Source organism: Sus scrofa, chromosome 4, assembly GCF_054392235.1.
Source record: "Sus scrofa isolate SSC_HxYL_T2T_F1_AM1 chromosome 4, Sscrofa_HxYL_maternal_Yorkshire_Landrace_v2.0, whole genome shotgun sequence".
NCBI lineage: Eukaryota > Metazoa > Chordata > Mammalia > Artiodactyla > Suidae > Sus > Sus scrofa.
Genome location: NC_139386.1, coordinates 90,404,078 through 90,428,364, shown reverse-complemented (window position 1 = coordinate 90,428,364; position 24,287 = coordinate 90,404,078). Strand labels below are relative to the sequence as shown.

Below are 24,287 nucleotides of genomic sequence, written 5' to 3'. Positions count from 1 at the left end.
ATGACTAATCAGATGACGTGTTAGTTAATTACTCTTCCCAGAAGCCGAGGGTTGAAGAAAGTTAGATGGTTGTCCTGTGTCCGGGAATCTGAGCACCTGCTGGGTCATGCCTGCTGATTTCGCCAAGATAGCCTCCCCATTCGTGACAGAGTAAATCCTGAAAGAGTAAAAGGCGGCACTGTCAATCAGAAGCTGGCAGCCACTTTGCATGTGGGGAACATTACGAATTGGTATTAATCTATATAACCAAGGTGGGTAGCTGTATGGCAAAGAGAAGTACCCAGATGCCTCAGCGGAAGTGGATGAACTGAGGCCATGGGGTTTAGAAGGTCCAGGTTCCCCTCATCCTCACATCATGAAATCTTTCCTTCTCTCTATGATCTGACGTTAACCAGCTGGGGACCTTGTCCAGATGTCTTGAGCGTTTGAGGCTCCATGTCTTCCTTGTAAGATTGGGGGCGGATTTTAGGAGGGTTGTTCCCCTGGTCACATGTCCAAGTTGCTTCTGATAACAGGTGGCAGCAGTGCCAACACTGGTCACCGGCAAGTGTATTAAGTTTGAGGGCTTGAGTTGAACCTCCATCATGAGGGATGTCCATCTGCATTGTTCTGGTGCTTCATGATGGCACAGACTTGGAATTTGTGTTGTTCAATCTTAGAAAAGAGACCTTTTGTCACGGGTAGGGGGAGAGAAGGACTATATATGATAGTCACATAGAGTTCCAATAGAGTCAATAGAGTTCCAATCCTGTAATGAATTTTGTGTAGTTTACTTTAAAGAATTCTTGTCTGAGCAGAAAGAATCGACTATCTCAGAGTTCCCGTTGTGGCACAGGGGAAACAAATCCGACTAGGAACCATCAGGTTGTAGGTTCAATCCCCGGCCCCACATAGTGGGTTAAGAATCCGGTGTTGTTGCCGTGAGTTGTGGTATAGGTGGCAGATGTGACTCAGATCTAGTGTTGCTGTGGTTGTGGTGTAGGCCGGCAGCTGTAGCTCTGATTTGACCCCTAGCCTGGGAACTTCCACATGCCATGAGTGCAGCCCTAATATTGGTCAGAATTTTCAGGTACACTAAAGATCATACATTCTGGCTACTCCAAGAAGCATGAAAAGTTTATTAAAAGATCTTGGATTTAAAAGACAAAGGTTAAAAAAACACGGGACACTGGTTGACTCACAGAATGACTGGAGGGCCTGGCAGCCTGTGTCCACAGCATCCTCAAGGCATTTCCACTGGGAACACCTCTGCCTCAGCTGCTGGCAACCAGGGCATTCCGTACCTGATGCCAGTGATTCAGCCACTTCTGTCCCTAAAGAAACATGTGCCTCAACACTGTGGCTGCTAAGAGATCGAATCCTCTGAATGCAACTGGTGCTCTTCCAAATCCAAGTCTTGGGCGTCTTCAGCAAGTTGGTGGAACCTGTTTCATCTGCCTGTGGCTAGTTGTAGGGGAATGTTCTGGGTGAAGTCTTATGGTTTGGCCTTGGTAAGGTGAGACTCATAATGTAGGAAATTAATCAAAATTGTAATATCTCAAAGACATCAGGCAGCCACAAAATTTAGGGTATGGGATCCTCAGTTGGGGGCAAGCTCAGGAGGGAATGGAGCTGAGAAGCTCTGGAATGTGACTCCTGGGGACTGTTCACCATTCCTGTGGATGCCTGACGGCCCAGAGGAGGTCCCCATTTGCCATCCTCTTGGGGTCTGTGTCTAACTTAGTGCCACTCTCCTGAGGCTTTCTCAGGTGCCATGTGGCAGCTCAGCTCTTCCCAACAGCTTCAAAAGCTGGATGGAAAGAAAGAAGGCTCTCTTCCTTTCTGCCTTCAGTGGACACATTGTGAATGCTAAAAGGAGGCTTAAGTCCATTATTATCATTATTCTTATTTGATGCTTTTGTGTATAAATATGCCTAAGGTTTCAACAACTCAGCGATGTATTTAGCTAATGCTTATGTTGTTCTAATGTACTAGTGTGTTCGTTTCTCAGATTAGTCTGAGAAAGAAAAATGAAATAATGATAGCTCTAAGAAGCCTGATAACAGATTCTGGCTGATGGAGCAGATATTCTGCAGCTTGATAAGCTCAGTAGAACTGTGGGGCTTTTGTTATTGCTATTCTAGTAATGAAAATGTCCCTAGACTAGTTTCAAAGACTGTCAGTAAATAAAGCCTAGGAGAGGGCCTGGAATAAATATGGAGGGTGAAGGATGGGAATGAGAAGATGCCTAAGAGTCATTGGATTTTATTTTATTTTTTTATTTTTATTTTTATTTTGTATTTTCTTGGGCCGCACCCATGGCATATGAAGGCTCCCAGGCTAGGGGTCTAATCGGAGCTGTAGCCACCGGCCTATGCCACAGGCACAGCAATGCCAGATCTGAGATGCATCTGCGACCTACACCACAGCTCACAGCTACGCCGGATCCTTAACCCACCAAGCAAGGGCAGGGATCGAACCCGCAACCTTGTGGTTCTTAGTCGGATTCCTTAACCACTGAGCCACGAAGGGAACTCCTCATTGGATTTTAAAATCAGAAGGGATTTTGGACTAAGGTCCTGCCATTTTTATGCCCCCCTCCCCCGCAAAGTAACACTAAATAATAATTTAATAATTATTACCTTTTGTTGAGTCCTTATGTGCTGAGGTCCTTATTAGATTATTTTCACAGAAATACATTCAAGAATGGCATTAATTCTCCTTTTTCTCAGATGAATAAACTAAGGCTTAGAGATTTTATGTAACTGGTCTTTGTCACACTGTTTGCCTGGGTAGAGCTGAGATTTGAACCTGGATTTGCTTTTAAGCACTAGACTACACCCTAAAAAGAGAGGCTGAGATCGCATCTGTCTTGGGATGGTTCTGCCCCCACTGGTTAATTTTTTGCAAACGCTGCGGCTCTTCTGAAGGCTTTTTCAGGCCAACGGTGCCATCTTCATGAACCCTTGGCCTTGTGACACTTGCTTTTTCTTACTGATCTCATTTTGATCATCCCATGTGTCTGTCTTTAGTTCCTGTCTTTACATGCCGTTGAGCTAAGGCAAAAACAATGCAAATGTTTCAGCTAAGGTCCTTTCCCTATAGAAGTTTATAGCCTGAAAAAATAAATATTGGCAAAGCAATAACTCTGACTCTGATGGGACTGGAGAGTACAGTGAAGCAGAGGGCATTTGGGCCAAGACAGGAGCTTCGGGGCATGGCCGTTGAGCTGTATCGCAGACCCTCTGGGTCACTACTCCAGCCTGAAGACTTCATATGGACAAGACCTCTGTCATGATTTGATAAGTAGTTTTCCAGTTACGCACAGGAGACCCTTGGCATTCAAGGATTTCGTATTTTTGTTTTCAACTATTAAAAAATGACCGCAAAAATATACATGGTATATAATCAGTGTAATTTTATTGAGGCACAGATTTGAATGATGTGTGCAGGAGTGAGTCAAGTAGCTGGTATGAGGGCCCAGCCAGCCACCAGCAGCCCCATCTCCATGAGTGGGATTCTCAGATGCAGGTGTTTCCAGAGGTCTTGGGGTAATAAGGCTTATGGTCAGTGCAGTTTATACTCCGGGCTTGTCTTAGTCTCAGGTGGTCCAGATAGTGAAATACCTGAGGCCAGCAGGCTGTCCCTCTGGCCATACACAGATGTCTGCACCCCCCCCCCCGATTTTGGGCGTGGGTGGAGTGCTGTTTGCAGGTCTCTCCCTGATTGATAAGTCTTGTCTGTGGAAATAGTGATTGATGTCCGTTTCCGTGTGTTTTTCCTAGGAGAACCCCACCCCCCCTTTACCTTTTGGTAGGGAACTGTGTCATCATTACCATCATCTGTCCCCAACCCTTTGCTACATGGTCCTGAACTTGCCTTTACAGGGCTCTGTAAAATCAAACACAAATACTTCCACCCCAGAGGCTTTCCCGCCCCCACAGGAATCCTTTGTTGTTAACCTAAGCAGTTGGTAAAGGGATTGGTGTGCTGTGTCCATTTTCGCTTTTCCCCACCAAACCTGATTTTGTCTTGATTTGGGAGGGTTGGAGGCTCAGAGAGACTTTGCTTCTATGGGGAAAATCGGACAAATGTGTACAGATCTTGTCTCCCATGCCAGCATCCTCCTCCAGCCAGCCCACCTCCACCATGACTCATGGTTGCTTGATGGAGAAATGCATGGTCTCCCAACCCGGGCCCTGCTGGCCTGGGCCCTGAGGTGATCTTGAGGTAGGTGGAGATAACAGAGCCTCAGAGCCCTGCCAGAAGCACCTGGCCACAGCCCCAAGATAATATTTGAAGTCCTTGTTCTGTTCTAGAGAGCATCAAAGTATAATGCACTCTCCCCCTTTCGCCTTACCTTCCCCAGACGCGGCCAACGCTTGACGTCTTTTTATCAGATGAGCTTGGCACTGCCAGGACGGGCTCCTCGCGCCAATGTGGCAGCAGCCACAGCCCCTCAGCTTGTTAGACTGAAAGAATGTGCCGTTTTAATTAATGATATGTAAATATCCTTGAATGGGCCGCATTTGCATATTAAGAGAGATTTGCGGAATCTGCGGAGTAATATATTTTAATTAAGGATTAATTAAAAATAATGGGAATTTCATTTCGCCTGGCAGAATCCGTTTAGATTTTAGCACACGTCTGCTTGGGAGTCTGGTAGGAAGGCTCTGTGTTACGATTCCTGCAGATGAGAGAGGCACTCCTGTGTTTATCATCTTGGAACCCCATTCTGGGGAGCAAAGGGAATATACAGGGGGGAACTTTTTCCTCTCGCCTTCTCCAGCACCCACCCCTCATCTTTCCTCCTCTTTGTGATTTTAGGGCTGTTTTGGTATTCTTTATGGTAAAGTAAGTAAATGGCTCTGAGACACGGAACACTAGTTGTGTTGGCAATTATGTTAATGGGATGCTATTAGGCTATGATTCTATATGAGCAATTGGGGAGAAGAAATGCCTTACTGAGAGAGAATGATACAACAGACGTCTGTCTTATTGATATAGCTCCAGTGGTGCTTTCTGCATAATTACACTCGGCCACTTTCTTTAGGTGGGGGAGAGGCCGCTGCATTAGGGAGTTGGGAGCAAGGGATTTGGGTAAGAGGTGCCCCCTAATAGATGCACAGAGGATATGGGGGGGCCGGGCTGACTCTTCTAGCAGATGAGGGTATGGCAGGTGAGCAAAACTTGTTTCACAGAAATCCTTATTCTCTTTCTATTTCTTCTCCCTGAGAATAAGTCGTCTCAAGTATGGACTGAGTTCAACTCCAGTACTCCTTTCCAGAAATGGAATTCTCTGGAATACACGCACTGCCGCTCTGACCTCCAGTCTGTGGGTCTATCGCCCCATCCTGTCCTAAGCTCACGCCACACATCCCTGTACTTGTAGGGAGTACGTTGCTGTATCCTCAGCCCTAAACACCTACTCACAGCCTCCCAGCCCTTCCTGCCACCCGATTGGCTTTTGCTGTGGATACAGCCCTGGGAGAGCTTTTCTTGGATCCTCGGGGTCTGGCCCTCTGCACACCCTTTCTCTGCTTCTGCTTCCCCAGATGCTGCCTCTGTGGAGACCAGACTACCAGCTTGCCCCCCCCCTTTTTTTTTTGCTGGAGATCATTCTTGTACATTTGACTGCTTCAAGAGTACGAGGGCCCATAAGCAGTGGGCAGTCAGTGAGGAAGCTAGGCGCTGCCCTCAGGTGACCGGGGCCCCACGGCTGGGACTCCTGAGAACGGCCACAATGGAAAAAAGGCTTATTTGGTTTTCTTCCTTTACCGTAACACACCCTCAGGGAGATCCAGGGGAAATAGCCTCGGACCTCTTTGAGAGCTGATGGCCTGAGGCTTGCATCTTTAAAGCAAATTTCCGGATGGTTTTGATGATGGCTGATGCTGGGGAGGAACTTGGGGGCCAGGGATCTAGCAATTATGCTTCCCCACACACAATCCCTTTCCAGGAGAATCCCCTGGTGGAAAATTTCAGCACTTCCCCTGGAAGCCTTAACTCCGTTTTCCCCTTACTCTGATTAAAAAATATGTATGTCAGCTCTCCTTCTTCCCTGCCTCCCTGTGTGACTCCCGTAATTCATGAATTTGGGGGAAATCCACCTAGAAGCACTTGCTGTGATGGCCTTTCCTTGTAGGCATCCTGACGTCTCAATAGCCCGCTGACTGAAGGCATTCGGGGTCCGGATTGAAAGGAAGATGGGGTTGAGCTAAATTCATTGACACCGTGGAGCACGGGCGAGAGAGGGGCTTTCAGAGCGACAAAGCAACGCTGGGGCAGAAAAATGGAGTAGGGAGCAGAGCAGAGAGCGGGAACAGAAGGTGGAGGGTGAGGCGCCCTGTAGACCCAGGCTCGGGTGCGGGGTGAGACGGAGGGGGGCCGTGAACAAAGCGGGGGTGGGGGTGGGGGGGTAAGGAGGGAGTGTTCCCTTCCCGCCCGAGTCCGCGCGCCTGTGTGCACTTTCCAAAGGCAGCGGTGCCGTATCTAATGCAAATAGAGAAAATGCAGTTTCTGGTAAGTGTTCCCTAATAAATAACATCAAGTCTTCTTCCCTATCAGCCGGTGACATCCCGCATTTCTCTTCCCTCTGCGCCAGCCCAAGACATTTAATGATGTGGCGCTCCTTATGGGATGTGAGGCCCATGCTAATATCTCCACTCGCACAAAATGGTGGGAACGGATTCAGCCCGGCTCCATTATTCCGCACCGACAGAAATCACAAAATAAATGTACCTACATTCCAAAAACAGAGTGTCCTTTTCCTTTTGCTTTCTTTAAAAAAAAAAAAAAAAAAAAAAAAATTTAAGGCAGTTTAGTTACTCTTGGGTTTTTTTTTTTTTTTTTCTTCTTTCTTTTCATCATGTAGAAATTCGTCCAAGGCTAGTTCTTGGTCGCTGGAGGATTTCATTAACGGAATGAAGTAAAAATAATCAATTTCAGATGTTCCCCGTGTTTGTGGTAATGGTCTCTCGAACAATTCTGATTAGCCGGGGTGAGATGGAATTTTTCTTTTAAATGACTGCACGTTGACATTAAATACGGGCCAACTTTGGATGTGCGGGCATGCGTGTGCCCGCACCCGGCGCTGGGACCCGAGGCTTCTGTTCATCCCTGCCCTCTGCCTTTGCTGCTTTACCAGCTTGCTTCATGTTTAATTTCCCCTGTCCCTCCATCAGTACAGTGTCGGAAAGGCTGTTCTCTGTCCTTTGGCTTTTTCCTCATAAGTCTGGGCCATTTCTGGGAACATGTGTGAAAGGCTGATTTTTTTTTTTTTTTTTTTTGTAAGTGGTGGGGGAGGGCAAGAGGCTGGTGAAATCTGCATTCAAATCAATAGAGAACCTTGTCGTCGTCGTGGGAGCAGAGGTTTTATGTTAGTGTGGGTGTCTGAATCCCGGTATATATTATCCTGGTATCTTTGCCAACCCAACTGGGAGCTCATCAGAAAGTGCTGGCTTGCCCATATGCCTTACCTTTCCTTTCTTCCCCAGACCCCTTGTACTTTCAAAGAACGAATAAATTAAACTGAAGAGTCCACAGTGGATTTTCCATTATTAATATGTTTCTTTTTATTTATTTTTCATGTATTTTTTTTCTGACTCGGGCTGTTTTCCTTTTTTTTTCTTTCTTTCTTTCTCTTTCCTTTTGCTCTTTCTTATTCCCCTGTTGACACACCAAGTATACAGCTCTGCCCCCCTCCCCCCATGAACACAGATAGCGATTTCTCTGCAGCCTGTGTGTGACTCTACCCAGACATCACAGATGTAAACACACCAGAGAGGGCCACCGCATGTGTGAATTGCTTGTACTTTTTCCCTTTGATAAGCTGTCATCTGTGGGCACTGCTCGGGGATTTGATCCCGCTGATCTTTCGACCTCGTGGAAGGCATTAAACACCCTCGCAGACCCTTTGCTCTGCTTCTGTCTCTGAACCTTTCACTCTCCTTTAATGAGAATTTCTCCTAATTATTTCAGTGGCTGCAGCAGAGGGACTGCAGTGTACTTAGATCTCAATACTGGGACGTGACTGTTATGCTGATAAAGGCAAGGGATCAATAATTTAGGCCCCAGCTTTAATGGCCGAGTGGAGAGCTTAAGTGTCTGCATTCAGGTTGAGCCTTAGAGGTTCTTGGAGTATTCATGATTTCCATAGGATTTTCTCCCTTTTTTCTTCAGCTCCAGCTGACCAATGTTCTTACACTTGCTGAATTGTATTAGTAAAAAGATATTGGCCTCATCTCTTTGAACTTATATCTGTATATCACATATATGTGCAGAGGCATGTCTATGCCTCTTGTGTGTACATTGGATTATTTGTAAATGTGAACACACAATTAAGCATGTATAGATTTCTATTTTTGTTCTTGTCTGGGCAGAATCCTCAGTCATATTGTTTTGGCTTTTGGGCTACCTGTGATTCTCGTTCTTTCTATATTCATCTGGTAAGTATGCAGGTACTTCAAAGGCAAGGGTATAAGTTTTTTTTTGTTTTTTTTTCTTTTAGTCTATAATTTTCCCCGATGTCTTAAAGCTATGGTTGTGCTCGATGGAAAGGGTCAACACCTCACTCGCTCATGAATATGAGTATGTATGGAATACAATTCCAAGTTCTTACACAGGGTCCTTTTCTGAGGAATTCCAGCCAATCCATTTGAGCCCCAGCAAATTCATACAATAGATACCTACTAACCAGACAGATAAATGCTGGGAAAATGATCCTAATAGAGGACATATTTTATATTAAAGTTGAAAAGGAGGGAAAAAAACATGGTACAGTTAAAGGATCTTCTTGGAAGATTAGCCACCGGTTGTTGAATCTCCAGTAATATAAGGCTTTACATACATGTTCAGTGCTGTCCTCAGAGGCTCAGAGTGGGGTGGGGAGAACCTGAAACGGGAGTATAACTTGCCCTCTGAGAAAGTCCAAACTCTGAGGGTCACGGTTTCTCTACACTTTTCTTATCCAGCCTTTCTGGCACTTTTTGTTCTGGAAAAGGACCTGACATTTGTAAGTTGCCTTAAGACACTAAATTCCTGTCAATCTGCTTATATTTTGATATTATAAACTCAGTAGAGAGAGCATTTCTTTCAGCTATAAACTTCCCAGCTGGATGGAGCTTTTAAGGGAAGCAGTGTGATTTCATTCTGATTTCTCAGCTTGCGTCGCACCCTGCCACTAGGGGGCGAAGAGACAGACTTGTGGTTTGCAAGGTCCCTGGAGGACTGTCTTGTTCAGTACAGCAAAAGCACAGCTATGGGGAAACATGTAAGGAAAGATCAGAGAGAGGCTTGAATAACTATGGAGGTTTTACATATTGGGAACCTGGGGCACAGAGATGTAGTGATTCTGAGCCGCAAACAAGATATGGGTCTATGTGGTTTCTAGCAATGAGACGGTTTCCCCATCTAGTTGACCTTTCGTGATGTGGCAAGTTTCGTTTACCTTTTAGCCATCAGTCACTGATCAGTCTCCACTTCTGCTACTCAAGTTTGTTAATGAGGGGGCTTTCTTTTTTTTTTTTTTTTTTTTTTGTATTTTGTATTTTGTAGGTCTGCTCCCGCAGCATATGGAGGTTCCCAGGCTAGGGTTCGAATCGGAGCTGTTGCTGCTGGCGTACACCACAGCCCCAGCAACTCGGGATCCGAGCCGCCTCTGCGACCTACACCACAGGTCATGGCAACGCTGGATCTTTAGCCCACTGAGCAAGGCCAGGGATTGAACCCACAACTTTATGGTTCCTAGTCAGATTCGTTAACCACTGAACCACGATGGGAACTCCAATGAGGGGGCTTTCTAATCTCATAAGATGGCATTAATTTTTTGTCCCTAAAATGCTTGTTTCTAGAAACAACTTCACTTTCATGATTATCAAGTCTGGTTAACGTAGGGTCATGACATATATGTGCACAAAGAGAAATGAGAAGTTGAATTCTAGACCAAAAAGCCTTAGCATCTTTGTGTTGTCAAATACCATTCTAGTTGATTATGTGGCTGAGGTATGCAAATAGTTTTCTCGCATGTTCTCGACTTTGCTGTGCTCTGCCAAGGTCATCATTGCTTTGCTCAGTTGGGGTGCTATGTTTTGGAATTGCCACCAAAACCCTTTTTTGAGTTGAGATAGGCTAGGGACTTGGAGTGAAACCTAAGAGTCAAGGAGTCCTGGGAAAATTATAAATAGGCATAGAATGTCCTGGGTAATTCTGTGGTAGAGGAATTAATTCTGAACACTAGGTACTATTAAGAACTCGATGGCCAATTAAATAGACGGAAATTTTTTCAGATGCTGCCAGAGTTTAGAAACCACCCAGTGTGTCATAGCTTCAGGGAGCAAAATGAAATCACACTGCTTACCTTAACGCTCCATCCAAACAAGAGAAAATGAAGAAACACTTAAAAGTCTGAATCCAGCTAATCCTGGAGGCCACTGGTCCTGGGCTAACAGAAACCAAAGACGGTAACTGGGTGGTTGTTTGGGGAAAGAAATCACAGGCTCACCAACCTGAAAGGGTCTTTAAACTTGGTGGAATGATGTTATGATTTTGTGGTACCCATGAAAGTAAATCCTTTCTTTGACATAATACTTTATAGCTTACTGAATGTGTTCACATCTACATTCTTATTAAGCAACCCTGGGACACTGGCAAGGGAAACACAATTCTGTTTTAAGAAGAGAAAAACTAAGCTTTGGAGGCCTAGAAGGGCTTGTTTCAAGTTATATAGCTGGTAGATGGCAGAACCAGAACAATAATCTAGGTGTTTTTTGTTTGTTTGTTTGTTTGCTTTTTTTAAGGCCACCCATGGCATATGAAGGTTCCTAGGCTAGGGATCAAATCAGAGCTGCAGCTGCCAGCCTACACCACAGCCACAGCAACACAGGATCCGAGCCACATCTGCAACCCATACCACAGCTCATGGGAACGCCAGATTCTTAACTCTCTGAGTGAGGCCAGGGATTGAACCCGCAATCTCATGGTTCCTAGTTGAATTTGTTTCCTCTTTGCCACAACAGGACCTCCCAATAATCTAAGTTTTAATTCTTGGTCCTAGAGTGATAGGTGATGTCAGCAGATCTTTCCCCTGGGAATTTTGGTGAAAAAAAAAAAAACTGGAAAACCATTTCATCTGTAGAAGTGGAATAGCAATGAAGATTCCCTTCTAGGTGTTTTTTCTACCTCTGTCATCCAACCCTTGGCATCTAAGAGAGTAGGAGATTTCCTCCTTTTACCAGTCACTTAAGAAATATTAATAATAGCCATCATTCTTTGCTGTCCTAGCTCCTTCTTGGTCAGTGATCCAGCCACCACCGCTGTGCCCAGCACTGCTTAGACGGAGCCAGACCTGGCAAGTGGGTAGGGGCTTTCTTGTCCATCAGGGAGTGATTCTGATGTGTCTTGGGCTTCGGGCTGCCAATCATTCTGAGGGTCCATGCACTTTAGTGGCTTTGCTGTTCACGTTCTGCCTTCATATCTACAAGATCCTTTCACTTGATATTACTCATATCATCATGCATGAACTCCAGGATCCCATCTGATGCTAAGGACTAACTGCTGTCTTCCTGTGTTATATCTCACGGGACCCACTTGGATGAAAACTTTTAAAGCAGATCCTGGTGGGGATTGGACTTGAAATGCCTACATTCCATCAGACGAGGGATGTCACTCAGCTCGGGCTGCCAGAACACAATCCATAGACTGGGTGGCCTAGTCAACCTATGTTTATTTCTCGTAGTTCTGGAATCTGGGAGGTCTGAGATCAGGGTGCCAGCAGCTTCTGTTCTTGGTGAGAGCCCTCTTCCGGGTTTGCAGATGGCTACCTTCTCCTTGTGTCCTCACATCTAGAGAAAAGATGCTCTGATATCTCTTCTAAGGGCATTAATCCCATCATTAGGGTACGACCCTCATGTTGTCATTTAACCTACTCACCTCCCAAAGGCCCCACCTCCTATACCATCAGATTGGGGGTTAAAGCTTTAATGTAGGCATTTTGGGGGACACATAAACATTTGGCCCATAATACCAGCTTTTGGACTTTTTGTGCACACCACATTTGGTGTGGTCTGTGTGCTGAGTCTCCTTCCCTTTCTGCAATCAGGTCTGATAACTTATCACCCCCTTTCTCACCACAGGTCCTCTCCCATCATGCCTTGCTGCTAGGACTGTGCTGTTGCCATTTGGTATAAACTCGTGCCCTTTGCAGACTCCGTTTCCTCATCCCATTTCTTGAGCGTACCTTGATGGTGGCGAGCTGGATCAAAGCAGCACCGAGGGGAGCATGAGGGAGAAGGAGGGATTTGCGTTCTCTGTGCTGCCACAGGTCAGCCTTTGAATTGTCTAGGATGAACCAGGGCCTCCATGAGCCCACAAAGTGCTTTCATAATCGTGCTGTATTTTTGTCCAGCTTGTTGCCTGGGTTTCCCATTTCAATTCCTTCTTTTTTTTTTCAGATCCCCTCCTGAGCAAGGAGAACCCTGGGGGTACTGGGTTTTTGTAATAGAAGTGTAGGGTGTGACTGGCTCTTGGCCAACAGAGAGTGGAACTAAGGGTGAAAATGAAATTAAAATCAAATCCAAGGAAGCTCAAATGTCAAACAAGAAGGCAAGGCAGAGATTAGGGTTGTGTATAAAGGTGGAAACTAGAGCGCCCAGGTGAAGCACAATGGTTCCCAAGGTTATAGAGGATACAGACTCTCAAACTCTGGATCTTGGCTGCCATGGCTGCATAGTTTATGGTCTAGGATATTTTGGGCTGAGACACCAATGTCTTTTTTTTTTTTTTTTTAATTCCTTTCTTATTTTTTGGCATGTGGAAGTTCCCAGGGATCTAACTCTCACCACAGCACCAACCCAGGCCACTGTGGATCCTTAGCCTGCTGTGCCACTAATTCCTGACACCAAATCTTGAAGTGGATTGTAGTGAGCATTTAAGAGGACAGCCTCTGGAGTGGGGCTGCCTGGGTTCAAAGCCTGCCCCTCAGCTTGGTAGCTAAGTGGTGCTGAGGTTCTTTAACCGCCTGCACTACAGATGTTAGCACTTTCAAAGAGCCCTGCCTGACTCACCTCCTAGCTGCCCAGAGTTCCTTTTCTTAAAGTTTAAACCTTGGGAGTTCCCGGTGTGGCACAGCGGAAATAAATCTGACTAGGAACCATGAGGTTGCGGGTTCAATCCCTGGCCTTGCTCAGTGGGTTAGGCATCCAGCACTGCCGTGAGCTGTGGTGTAGGTTGCAGATGCAGCTCAGATCTGCTCTTGCTGTGGCTGTGGCTTAGGCTGGCAGCTGTAGCTCCGATTGGACCCCTAGCCTGGGAACCTCCATATGCCATGGGTGTAGCCCTCAAAAGACAAACAGACAAACAAAAAGTTTAAACCTTGATTTGACCCTTAAGCTGGGGGCTGAGGTCTGCCTCCAAGCAGATATGCTGCCCTGCAGGGTTTGCCCTCCCCCTAGCAGTGACTGCCTGGGTGTTTGCTTTTTTTTCTTTGCATAAGACCATCATGTCAGGGTCATCTGATCACTGTCACACCCATGTGGACACTTCAGTTGGGATTCTTGGTCTACTTTCTACCCTTGCCCAACTGGAAGATACTGTTCAAATCTCAACATGAATAATAGCTAAGCCTTCATGGTTTATGGGAAATAAGACTATCTTCCATGTATCTACTGCTTTACAGTTTATGAAGTGCATGTATTTGCATCATTTACTTACAGTTTGTAAGGTGCTATGGGTCCATAAAAAGTGTGTAAGAATTTATCTCTGCCTTGGAGGAGCTTCTAGTGTTTGGGAGGCTAGACCAAAATACATAAACTGCAGATGATAATGTTCAATGAAGTTGTTAATTAGATGTCATGGATTAAAAGTATAGTGATATTTTAGAGACAAAAGCAGGGGCTTGGGGTTCGTGGTAGAGCTGCCTTCATGGAGCAGAGGTGGAGTGGGGGGAGGTAATGTGAGGGAGGGAGATGGTAGTGAGCACTAAGGAAACACGGGGTGGGGGAATTAATTCGGCCTGGGAGGGGGTGACAGGGAGGAAACCACCTGCCTTTTGTACAAGATGGGGGTTGAAGTGGTGATAGAGGAAGGTGATGCTATAGAATGAATGTTTGTATCGCCCCTGCCCTCCCCACTCTAATGTTGAAACCTACTCCCCAGTATGATGCTACCTGGAGGAGGCCCTTTGGGGAGATGATCAGGTCATGATCACTCATGAATGGGATGAGTGCTCTTTTAAAAGGGACCCCAGAGGAGTTCCCGTCATGACGCAGTGGAAACAAATCCGACTAGGAACCATGAGGTTGTGAGTTTGATCCCTGGCCTCGCTCAGTGGGTTGAGGATCCGGCGTTGCCATGAGCTGTGGTGTAGGTCGCAGACGTGGCTCGGATCTGGCATTGCTGTGGCTCAGGCGTAGGCCGGCGGCAACAGCTCTGATTAGACCCCTAGCCTGGGAAAACCTCCATATGCTGTGGATGCGGCCCTAAAAAGACCAAAAAAAATAAAATAAAATAAAATAAAAGGGACCCCAGAGAACTCCCTCACCCCTTCTCTCACGTGAGGATGCAACAAAAAGATGGCATCTGTGAACCAAGAAGAGGACCCTCACCAGACACCAGATCTGCCAGCACCCTGATCTTGGACATCCTAGCCTCCAGGACTATAGCAAATAAATTTCTCTTGTTTATGTACTGGTGGCTACCAGTCTCCGGTGTTTTTGTTATAGCAGCCTGAATGGACTAAGGCAGATAGGATGAATAGGGTCAGATGATGGAGATGAGGCAAAAATAATTTAAGGTGGGTAGTTCAGGAGTTCCTGTTGTGGCTCAGCGGGTTAAAAACCTGACATAGTGTCCATGAGGATGTGGGTTCGATCCCTGGCCTTGCTTAGTGGGATCCGGTGTTGCCGCAAGCTGTGGCTCAGATCTCATGTTGCTGTGGCTGTGGCGTAGTTGTAAAAAGGGTGCAGTTGTAAAAAGAAAAAAAAAAATAAAGTAGGTAGTTCATGTCTGTTTTGTCATTTAATTCTCCAACAGCCCTATCGATTTAGTATTATTGGTCTTGTTTTATAGAAAGTATGTATGGGAGGTTCATGTCGTGGTTCAGTGGTTAACGAACCAGACTAGCATCCATGAGGACATGGGTTCGATCCCTGACCTTCCTCAGTGGGTTAAGGATCAGGCGTTGCTGTGAGCTGTGGTGTAGGTCGTGGACGCAGACACGGCTCGGATCCCAAGTTGCTGTGGCTGTGGTGTAGGCTGACATTTAAATGGGTGTAGCTCCCATTTAACCCCTAGCCTGGGAACCTCCGTATGCCACAGGTGCGGCCCAAAAAGCCAAAAAAAAAAAGAGTACATATGATGGGGTCTGTGCCCATGTCTCTCTAGAGCCGTGCTCTTTCTAGTTCATGGTGCCTTGATTTCAAGGCAGGATTGTAGGCGTGACATGGTTGGTGGTCAGGAACCACTGAAAAGTTCTTAACAAAGGAAGGGGGTTAATAATGAACTTGTTTACTGCATGTGGACACATCTGTCTAACAGGACAAGGAAATCCTTTGGTGGAACATATAGAACAGTCAAAAAGGCAAAGCCGAATATCGAGTTATGAACTCAGCTCCCAAGATCTGCATCCTTTCTTTATATACTGGCAGCAGTCAGCTCGTTCGTAGCCGTGTGGTTTTGTGTCTGCGTCCCAGCCAGCATAGAAGGTCTGATCCTTCTTGGGTCTGTGTCTCTCCAATTAATGATGCTTTCAGATTACCAAACATAATTCAGTTGGCAATGAAAGGAAGTAGTTTTGTGCTGCTGCCCTCTGACTGTGGGAAATTGCATTTTTGATGAGCAAAGCTATTGGCCTTCTGCACACAACAGGTTGAGAACAGGAGCTGGTGACCAGGTCCTCAGGTGAAAAATCTCAGGAACCAGTCCCTTGGCTGTCACAGCCCAAGAAGGGTGAAGCAGCCCCCGTCCCTGTGGTACTTTGAGCTATGTTTGTCATCTGGTGGTTTTCTTTGGTTAACACATATGCTAATAATTATCCTTGCAAAAGAACTCTGTATTAAAGAAGATGCATTTCTATGATAGAGTTCGTTGTCAGAAAGTTTCTAACCAAAGACTGAAAGGTGAGGCTTGGGCATATGTTCCAGATTCTCCGTATCATGTGTGTGTGAGAGATTCTCCTTATTGTGTGTGTGTGTGTGTGTGTGTGTGTGTGAGAGAGAGAGAGAGAGCGAGCCAGGGGTGTGTGGGGAGAAGGTGTTGAAGGTGTGATCCTTCCCCAGCTTTTCTTTTCTTTTTATTTATTTATTTATTTTTTGTCTTTTTGTCTTTTCTAGGCCCGCACCCATGGCATATGGAGGTTCCCAGGCTAGCGGTCTAATCGGAGCTGTAGCTGCTGGCCTACACCACAGCCACAGCAACACCAGATCTGAGCCATGTCTTCAACCTACACCACAGTTCAGGGCAACACCAGATCCTTAACCCACTGAGCAAGGCCGGGGTGGAACCTGCAACCTCATGGTTCCTAGGTGGATTCGTTAACCGCTGTACCACGACGGGAACTCCTCCCCCAGCTTTTCAAGTGGCTTGGTCCTATGGCATTTGTTGGGGATGGGGCAGAGAAGCTCTAAGAAGAGACAGGAGGGTGGGTTCATGTATCTTTTTGTATCAAGACTGGTATTTTGAGAACTCCGCTTGCCAATAAATATAAAAGCCATTCAGAGTTTTTCCTCCCACTCTTTGTCCTCCCCCTAAAGGTTACATGGGTCTCCACACTCTTAATTAACCCCAACAAATAATTTGTTCCTGGGCTGAGCTTTTATTCAGTTGACAAACTGATCATCAGGCAAAAGATGATGGTGAGGAGATAGAGGCCTGGGGCATCTTGGCCAGACTTGGTTTGCACGTTGAAAGAGCTAAACAGTGGGTCATGAGAAAATGAAGGGGGCTGTCTGCTGCTGTGGACCCTGGAGAAGTAGCTGGCAGGGTGGGCCGTCAGGACTTAGGGACCTCAGTAGGAAACACATAGAGTTGAAAACAGGTGCTAGGACACAGTCTTTATAATTGTTTAAGCTTTTATGACAAGCAGATGGTCCTCTTTTAGCCCTTTTATTTATAAACTCACAATATGAGATCATCACATTATCAACAACAATGAAAAAAATCCCAAATTACTAGCTCTGAAACCAAATGTTGCTTTTAAGAAAAAGTCAAAAGGAATGATACTCATTTAATTATTGCCTAAGTCACTGAAAGAGAACATTTTTGCTAATACTTCATATATATAATATATATTGTAAAATATATAAATATTTATAAATATATATAATGTAACATATAAATATACATAAAAACACACACACTTTTTTTTGTGGAAGTTCTCAGGCCAGGTGTCGAACCTGTGCCACAGCAGTCACAACGATGGATCCTTAACCTGCGAGATTACCAGAGAACTTGTTTCTGGTTTATATATTACAGTTTTTTAAAAAATGTACCTGGATAACAGTCCCCCACCGGTGAAGAGCACTATAGGATTCCATTAATATTTATGCTCTCATTTGGTCTTGGTCACCACCGGTGCTCAGGACAAACACAGATCCAGCCCAGTCTTAAAGATGGCAAATCTGAGGCTCAGAGAAAGGAGGTGAGGGGATGGAATTCACGAATTACATCTCATTCCAAACGCATGCTTTTCTAACCCCCTGAGCTCATCTTGTTTGGACAAAAGAGGTGCCATTTGGAAATACCAGTGGCCGTATGAAGTTACTGGATGATTTCTTCCTTCCTGGTGGAAATGAGCCTGTAGAATGGAGCAGATGCCTTTCACATCCCATGTGGAAATCTGGCCCCTGCCTATACAATTGGAAAGGTGGACCTGAACAGCTTAATGAAAGCAGAAGGAAAGCCTGTTTCTAGGTAGAAAGGTCCAATAGGTATTCCATAAAAACTAGAAATCAATTACTGAAACACTATATTATTGGTTCCCTGGTAAACTAAGTGGGTTAAGGATCCAGCATTGCCACTGCTGTGGCTCTGGTTACTGCTGTGGTGCAGGTTCGATCCCTGGCCCTGGAATTTCCATGTGCCATGGGTGCAGCCAAAACTAAAAAATAAAAACTAAGGAGTTCTGTTCATGGCTCAGCAGTTAACCAACTCGACTAGGACCCGTGAGGATGCAGGCTCGATCCCTGGCCTTACTAATTAGGTTAAGGATCCTGTGTTGCTGTGAGCTCTGACGTAGGACATGGCTCAGGTCTGTTGTTGCTGTGGCTGTGGTGTAGGCCAGTGGTTGTAGCTCTGATTCCACCCCTAGCCTGGGAACTTCCATATGCCATGGGTGTGGCATATATATATAAAATAAAATATATATATAAAATAAAAAGTAAATGAACTATATTCTAGAAGACCATAAAGCAAACATTTATTACAGTCATTTGCCCTTTTTTTTTTTTTTAAAGTAAAGCTCTTAGACTCATTTTAGGAATATCTGAGAGGACATTACAATTTTAAAATTACAGAATCTAAAGGGATTCGATATTAAATGCCTACCCAGTGAACACACCACAACAGGGCTGGCTAATGTCATCTGGATAAATACATACAGAGATCGGTGGTAAGATCACAGAATTTTTCTACCTTAAAGGAGCCTTTGAGGTAATTATTATTTAACAAAAAAGCTTCTAGGCTATGCTCTACAGCAAACAGGCTGTTTTTCCTCTTGATGAACTGATTCTGCCTCAGCGAGACTTTTCTCCCATCTATCTGAGGTCTCCCCTTGGACACAGTGTAAAACAAATCCATTGCTCTTGTGCACAAAGACTGCTCAAATATTTGAAGACCATTATTTTTTCCCCCTTCATGTTCTCTTCCCTAGGCTGAACACTCAGTTCTTTGAGTTTCCATGTGCTATTTATACTTTTTTTATTCTTAATGTATAACTCTACACATTTGTTGAGCACCTACTATGCGTGAGCCTGGTATTTTTAAATTAAAGCCATTTGCTTGCAGTAACTTGTGAGGGAAAAATAAAACTGGTTGTATTCTTTTCCTTTTATGCTTCAGTAACAGAAAATGAAATGTGTGTGTATGTTTGGTTATATATATTTGTACACACACATATATAAAACATCATAAAGCATTGGCAATGAAAACTGGAAAGTAAATAAATTAGAAGTTGAAAAGCTAATTAGACATTTAAAATAAATCTTTTTACTTTTGAGAGCTTAAGATAGTAATTGTGGGGTTAATGATAGCTGCTTTTTAGAGATAGGGCTGTTCAAATATGCATAACAGTGATTGGCAGCCCTGGCTGTCTATAAGGAGAGAGACTCAGTTGTAACCGTCTATTGAGTTTTATTCCGGACCAGGACATAGAAGGTAAATTGCAGAAAGACGCTTTTAATTTATTTATTTTTATTTTTTTGTCTTTTTGTCTTTTTTAGGGCCACACCCGTGGCATATGGAGGTTCCCAGGCTAGGGATCGAATCAGATCTGTAGCCACCAGCCTACACCGCAGCTACAGAAACATAGAATCCGAGCCATGTCTTTGACTTACCCCACAGCTCATGGCAACGCCAAATCCTTAACCCACTGAGTAAGGCCAGAGATCGAACCCACATTCTCATGGATGCTAGTCGGGTTCACTAACCACTGAGCCCTGGCGGGAACTCTAACACATTAATTTAAACTCTGCTATTGGCAAAGTTTTGATCTTTTGTCCTGGTGAACTCCAATTTACCTTTGTCTTTAACGGTGAAAATATTTACCCACAAATAAGTAAACTTGTTAAATAAACTAATAGCATAAAAAGACTTAAAAGGGAATGTTCTAAGTAATCACACAACCAAGATAACACCTTCACTTTTTGTAGTGTATAAGTACTCAATAAAATATGTATTTTGTTATAGCATCATTTATATACAAGGGTAATATAATTGTAATTACAAATCTTTCTTATAGATTTATTAAAATATATGTAATCTACCAAGGATATAATAGGGCTCAATGGTAAGAATTAGAAAGAAATTATTCTACTTTTCTATAACATACCTCTTTAGCCAGCCACCCCTAATTCAGACAGGCCTTTCTGGTCATCCTCAATTGGTGAGAAAACAGCATATGAATTGGATTTTTGGAATCCCTCACTTTCTTTGCAGGTGTTTAGAAATAAGAGTGGTTTGGGTGCAGCTCTTCCTGCACCCCACAGAAAAGACCTATTCATCTATCCATCTGCCTGCCTGCCTGTCTTTCCATTTATTTATCCATGCATTCATGGAATACTTTTTTTTTTTTTTTAGGGTGGCATCCTCTACCCTCAGCATATGGAAGTTACCAGGCTAGGGGTTGAATTGGAGTTGTAGCCACTGGATCCAAGGTGAGTCTGCAACCTATACTACAGCTCATGGTAACACTGGATCCTTAACCCACCCTACGAGGCCAGGAATTGAAACTGCGTCCTTATGGATCCTAGTCGGGTTCGTTAACCGCTGAGCCATGAAGGGAACTCCCTGAATAAGTATTTTTGAGCATCTGCTAGATGCAAGGCACTGTTCTTGGCATTTTGAATACATCAGTCAAACAAAACAGAAAAAAAATCCCCTTCTGATCTCAGAGGGCTTTTATTTTAGGCATGGTGACCATTAGTTACTCAATAGTTGCTATTTGTGTCAATTATCAACTCTACTTACGAGCTGTTTTCAACTTAAAAAAAACCTAATCATGTGCCACAAGGTTAACCAGGTCCCAGGTTCTGCTCCTTTCTTTTTTCCTACATAGCACCTCCTTCCTCAGGCTGCTGATGGAGTTGGTGGCAGAGTCATCAGGCTGGAGTGCTCTGGGGTATAAGTTCTGGGCATTGCTGCAGCAGCAGAGTCCCCCGTAGATTGGAGCCTACCACTAGGAAACAACTCGAATTGGAGGAAGGCTATTCCTCCCGTCCACCTTGTGCCTTCCTTCCTCGCAGATAGGATCATTGCAAGGAGAGAGCATCTCACAGTGGTGGCAGGCACGTTTCTTCCTTCTGCTTGTTTTCCTCGCACCCATGTTCTGCTAGGAACCCAGGCTGTGTTTTGATGTGGAGAGCTGTCCACAAACCGTGTCCTGAGGAAGAGGAGGAAGGCAAAGTGGTGATTCTGTGATTGACATCAAACTTGGGTTTAACACTCAGAGTTGCCTGCTATTTATCGGTAAACAGACAATAGTATCTTACATATGCATGACCTTCTATTAGTCAGTGACAGTGGCATTTGTGTAGTGGGGTACCGCTTCCTAGATAGCATATCAGGTGTCACCTCTTTTGATCCCCATCAGGGTGCCCTGCGGCAGAAGAAGGAGAGAAGGGGAAACCCAGGATTCCAAGGAATTTGCTGTAGGTTGTGTAGCAAAATAAGACTTGAGCCCTGGTCCTGTGGTTCCAAGACCAGGGCTCCTTCTAACAGGGCACCTCTGTTATCTTGACTCACAACACATGAGATAAGCCAAGTTCATGTCATTGTTTTCCTTGTGTTGCAAAGGAAAGTCCGGAGACAGGAGAGGTTTGGTGCTTTGCTTGGCATTGAAAAAGTGGTGGTAGAATTGGGATTCAAATCCGTATCATCTGAACAGAAACTAAGTCCTTCTGCTGTATTACCTTGCTGAAGGTGACAGGGGCATCACTCCACCTCCCACACACACAAATATTCTCACACATACACTTACTCTCGCACTCACTCGCACATACACCAACACACGCACACATACACCACATACACGCTCACACATATACACACAAATGCACACACTCACACACACAACACACATACACACTAGATCAATCATAGCGTAAACTACTTAAAGACTTCTGAGCCTGGTCCGAAGGCTTACCTGTGATGGAAAAATGCAGTTGTGTTTTTGATATGTGCTTGTGTTGTTATAGTATGCCCCCTTTTCTTCCTTTCTGATAGGGGGCCACTTTAAGATTTATCATTATTCTTGAGATTGCTCTCCTTTTGTTTTTGTACAGAACATCTAAGAGCTAGAGTTCCATTTAAAGCAGCCATGTGAATATCCTCATGAATACCTCCAGCTCGTTTGTTTGCTTTTTGCAGGTGTATCTATAGATCTGCCTACCTATCTCTGGCAGAAAGCATTATCCTCATGTTTTCCCTGTTTCTTGATACTTTGTGAAAGTATTGTAGAAATAAAAGAACTGTCTTTATTCTTTGATCTCTCTTACGCTTTATGAATTCTGAAAAATTGAGGGAGAACAAAGGGAATCTGTGCTTTAGAGTTTGCCCCAAGTTTTGAGAAGCAGGTTTCAAAAACCTGCTAGAAAATTCTTAGGAGCCAGAATGGGCAGAGGCTGGACAGAAGGATCCTGTGGGGTCAAGAGGACTGGGTGCCTCTCTGACCCCAGCCTTTGAGTTGAGAAGACTGTAATTAATTAATTAACTAATTGGCCTCGGCATGCAGCGGCTCGCTGCGGGATCTCAGTTCCCAGATGAGGGATTGAACCTAGGCTGCAGCATTGAAAGTGCTAAGTCCTTACCACTACACCACCAGGGAACTCCTGAGAAATCTGTGTTTAGATGTTTCTTTAAGTGTCCTAGATTCATAGACCTGAGTGGCCTCACTGGACATCAAGATGTATGTAGATGTTACTTCCTAAGTGTAATAAATATGGAAAGAGAATTATGACTCCATGTGTCCAGAAATCACTGAAGACAGGGGTGGGAGTGGGGAGGTGTGTTTCCTATGAGCTTCCTGAGGCACTGTCCTTTTTATGTCACCCTCTGTTGGCAAAAAGGGATTTGCTGCTCTGCGCTTGGTAATGGTGCTTCTTGCAATTCCCATTGTGGCTCAATGGGTTAAGAACCGATAGTGTCTGTGAGGATGCGGGTTTGATTCCTGGCCTCTCAGTGGGTTAAGGATCTGGCATTGCTGCAAGCTATGGTGTAGGTCACAGACGCCCCTTGGATCCTGAGTTGCTGTGGCTGTGGCGTAGGCCTGCAGCTGCAACTCTGATTTGACCCCTAGCCTGGGAACTTCCATATGCTGCAGGTGTGGCCCTAAAAAGACAAAATGATGACACTTCTTTGTCCTTATATATATGTACTTATAGAATAGATCCTTCTTTTGTTTGGACTCATATCTATAATATAGAAAGTAAATCAACTTTATGTAGTGTTTTTTGATGAAGAACCATTTAGTCTTGTGTATTGAACTTCAGTAAGAAATTGAAGAAAACTTGTGTGTCAACCTATTATCTCATTTTATCATTACCACAACTCTAGGAATTAGGCAAAAGTTCCTAGAACCAATTACTAATTGGGAAACCAAGTCTTAGAGAGGTTAAGCGACTTCCTCAAGGACATAGGATGCAATATGCTATGAGTAGGACTTGACTATAGTATTCCAAACCCAGAGTCCTAGCTCCGTTAAGAAATATCTAATAATCCCAAAGCATTAGCAGGATCTTCCAGTGTTATTCAGACTTTTCTGCAGCCTACTTTTTGAAAGCTTCCTGCTGTCACAGCCATCCTGGGAGTTGGGAATGGCTTTTCCTATATCTCTGTGCATTATTATTGTTGTTATTTTTAGTTCTATTTTCTTGAAAAAATTGTACTTTTAGCCCACGAAAATAGCATAGCAGCACCTTATCAGAGTGTTCCAGAACCTGGAGGGTCTTATCTCACCTGCAAATTAGGGACACCTTCATGGTTTCTGGATGGAAGGAATGCACAGTCAGCTTGCCCCCAGTGGACATCTGAAGCCAACGGTCACTTGTCCTTTCCCAGATCTCATGCTCCCAATCTTTCCCCCCTCCTAGCTCTTTGAGCCCTGAAATAATACATGAAATAATGCGGTTTCCTCTGCAAAGGGAATGGGGTTTCTGGAGACCAGGGCAGAATTAATATTCACTAAACACCTACTCTGTACAAGGAACAAGGACTCATAAACGTTTTCTCAATGATGACGATGGTTCCATGAGGTCAGCGTCACCTCAATTTTTCAGATGCGGAAAGTGGGACAAGAGTAACGTTTGCAAAGTGGCACAGGTAGCGAGAGATGAAACCTGGACAGGAGCCCAGATCTGTGTGATTCCAAAGCCTGTGCGCGTTCTGTCTACACAGGCTGCCCATCCTCCTGCTGGAGGAAATCGCAGACTGTGGCTTTCTTGCAGCCTCCTGGCTAGAGACCATTAGGTGTCTGTCACCTAGAGAGTGGCCCAGAGTGCAGCTCCACCCAGTGGGTAGAGCCTGGTTGGACTTTGGAGTTGGTCGAGCCTGGCTTGGAATCCTCCATTAGTCACTAGGTGTTGATTGCTTCAGCATGTTGCTTA

At 44.7% G+C, this 24,287-nt stretch overlaps 1 protein-coding gene and 1 long non-coding RNA gene across 12 annotated transcripts in view; one reads left to right on the top strand and one right to left on the bottom strand.

Annotated features, from left to right (window-relative positions):
- Window positions 1-24,287, top strand: part of PBX1 (PBX homeobox 1) — a 346,007-nt gene that overhangs the window by 105,966 nt on the left and 215,754 nt on the right. The window lies entirely within an intron of this gene.
- Window positions 6,699-11,090, bottom strand: LOC146403925 (uncharacterized). Its single transcript, XR_014843953.1, has 2 exons — window positions 10,337-11,090; window positions 6,699-9,091 (listed from the first exon to the last, which is right to left on the bottom strand). It is a non-coding gene; the product is annotated as an uncharacterized LOC146403925 (long non-coding RNA).